Source organism: Setaria italica, chromosome III (genome assembly GCF_000263155.2).
Source record: "Setaria italica strain Yugu1 chromosome III, Setaria_italica_v2.0, whole genome shotgun sequence".
Classification (NCBI taxonomy): Eukaryota; Viridiplantae; Streptophyta; class Magnoliopsida; order Poales; family Poaceae; genus Setaria; species Setaria italica.
In genome coordinates, this window is record NC_028452.1 from 41,080,079 (window position 1) to 41,082,881 (window position 2,803).

Here is a 2,803-nt window from a genome sequence, read left to right on the forward strand (position 1 = left end):
CCCCCCCCCCCCCCCCCCCCCCCCCCCGCCCACTGTGGCAGGCACTGGCACAGGTGGGAGCTAGCCGCCAGGATCCCGTCTCCCGCCCGGCGGGCACCAGCCGGCCGGCTGCGGCTGGGGCGCGCGGCGCGCCGCTTGAGGTGGCCGCGAACCACGTAGGATACTCTTGGTACGTGGTGGTGACCACTGTGCCGCAGCGACCCGGCTACAGTAGATGGCGAGCGGCGCGCGTCGCGTGCCGGCGTACTCCTTCCGTCCTTTCTATGTGTCGCTTGGGAAGCGTACGTCCGTGGGCTGTGGGCACGCCGGTGCACGCGCGATCGATGGAGGGGACGCTACGTCGTCTGGGCCGTACGGCAGTCACCCCCCGTCGTCGTCAGGTCAGGTGATGCGATAGCGCCTGCGTGTGCTTCCTCTGCTCTCTGTGCTCTCTGATCGTCGATCAGTCGATCACCGCTTTTTATTTTTATTTTTTTTGCTTTCTACTGTTGTGCGAATTTATGTACCTAATGTTTTGGCTGCAGGTAGTTGACGGCTAGATTTCTGCTGGCGAGTTTCTAGTTTATTTGGATTCAGAGCCGCCATTTGTGCTATCGGTTTCCTTGTTTGCTTTGCAGATGCAAGGAAACGCGCTGGGTTACTACTCCGGGGCCGGCCGGCGGCCTCGCGGGTGTCCTTCCTGACGACGGCAGCAAGCAGATTGCGCAGGTGCTGCGACGCTGCGGGCAGGGCATCTGCCGGGCCGCGAGCTGAGGAGCATGCAGCAGCGACCACCAGCGGCAACAGCGCGCTGCCAATGGCTGGCCCGGGCTGGTTCGATCGGTCAGGCCGTCTCAGCTACATGCGCCGGGCGAGATGCCGTCAAGCTCTCATCGCTCTGCGCGTGTTGGGTGTGTGTGCATGCAGGGGGCCGATGGAGGTGCATCTGTGCTGATCATGCATATGATCGGAGCACCGTTTGGACTTTGGATGTGCTGCCAACGTGGACACAGCAGTAGTAGTACAGTACATTAGTACATACATCCCATGGTCCATGGACACGCGAGCAGGAGATATCTCAAGGCACGTGTACTATTGTACGCTGAGGGGGAGAAGAGGCTGAGGGGCTGAGTGCTGAGCCTGGAGAGGTAGGTCTAGGTGCTCTAGCTATTTATGCTAGTGCTACCTACGAGCAGAGCAGAGAAGCTAGGCATGGTTAGCTAAGCTTCCCTCGGCCGGGTTTGGGAGGCGCCGCCCCATGATGTACCACTGCACCAGCCAGGGCCCAGGCGCGCGGGAGAGGTAGTACTGTAGTGGAACCGTAGGACGGCCATGCGGCCTCCCGGAGGGACGACGACGCTGCTGCTCCACGAACCGCGGCGTGCACGCCGACTCTCCGCGTTGGACGAGGGTTGTGAGGGCACGCACGCCGGGATAGACAGGGGCTAGCGATCGGAGGAGCAGGACCGGTGGCCGGTGGTAGCTGCGGCGGTGCGGGTGGGGCCCGCGCGGATAGCGATGGTGCGAGCAGGCGCACCGCGACGACCACGACCGGCCCTGCCGCGACTGCGGCTGCATTGTCAGCCGAGTTTTCGTGCCACGTCCAGATATTTACAAGGAGAGAAGGAAGATCCTATGTGTTAGAAGAGTTTCGTTCCCATGGCACACAGGGATTGTTATCTACTCTCTCCGTTCTAAATTGTAGGTCATTTCAACTTTCTTAGAGAACCAAATCATTTCAACTTTCTTAGAGGATTACAAAGATTTACGGTATGTACTATGAAGATATTATTAGCACTTTATTGTATAAATTTATTGTATAAATTTAGTTAGAGATGTTTCGAAAGTTGAAATGACTTACGATATAAAGGAACTGTGCAACGAAACCAGACTGGCCTAAGGCTGCACCTACGGGGCAGCACGGGGCGGAGGAGCGGACGGACGATGGTGAGGGAGTAGTCGTCCGTGTTTCGCGGCACGATGTGGCAGCCATGCCCATGCATGGGGTGCTCTGGCCTGCCCAGTCGCGCCCCTGCTCCTCCTGCTGCCGCATGCGACCGACGCCACGGGGACCCTTCCCTTCTTCAATTCTTTCGTCCCTCACCTCACTGCTCACAGTCACTGAGCTCTCTCGCTCGTCGCTCCGCCCGCTATTGCTACTAGCTGGCTACTAGTTCCTCTCTCCTCCCCGGCCACGCAAGGACGCAGCCGATACGAACCTGACCCTGACCGGCTCCGTGCTTGCTGCGAGCAGTAGCGGGAGACGAGTAGGGCTAGCTCCTCAAAGCCTCTCTCACACGATGCATGCACCCTGGTGCTGCTGTCAGGACTCGAGACCTAGCCCATCGGCATGCAGCGGCAGGCCAGCCAGGGGATCGGACGGACGGACGACGGGTAACGTCGCTGTCGGACAGTCCTGCCGCGCCCCCCGCCGCCCCGCGCGCCGGGCGCGGGTTGCGGTGGGCCCCCTCCTCCCCAGGCCGCGCAGGGGGCCGCACCGGCCGGCCGGCGTGCGTGCCGGAGCGCTTGTCTCCTTCCGGCTGCTAGTAGTACAGCACAGGCAGCTAGCGGCAGTCGTCGCACGTACGTAACGTACGCGAGCGCGCGTGCACCGCCGCTACGGCCCCCGCCCATGTACGTACCACTCTCCAATGTTTTGTGGGGTTATCGACCCACTGTTCAACTTCAACACGCTCTGCGGAAAGAGAAAGAGAAAGCTTTACTGCCTGTACACGGGAACAGGTTCGCAGCCAAAATTTTAGCGTGCCAAAATATTGGGAAGCTAATATTTTGCGTATCATTTGGTTTGATACCAAAATTTGAC

The 2,803-nt window shown here is 60.1% G+C and overlaps 1 long non-coding RNA gene across 1 annotated transcript; it reads left to right on the plus strand.

The window, feature by feature from the left end:
• The first annotated feature begins 42 nt into the window (after positions 1-42).
• Positions 43-1,790, plus strand: LOC111256664. Its single transcript, XR_002676836.1, has 2 exons — positions 43-380; positions 618-1,790. It is a non-coding gene; the product is annotated as an uncharacterized LOC111256664 (long non-coding RNA).
• Positions 1,791-2,803: the final 1,013 nt, after the last annotated feature.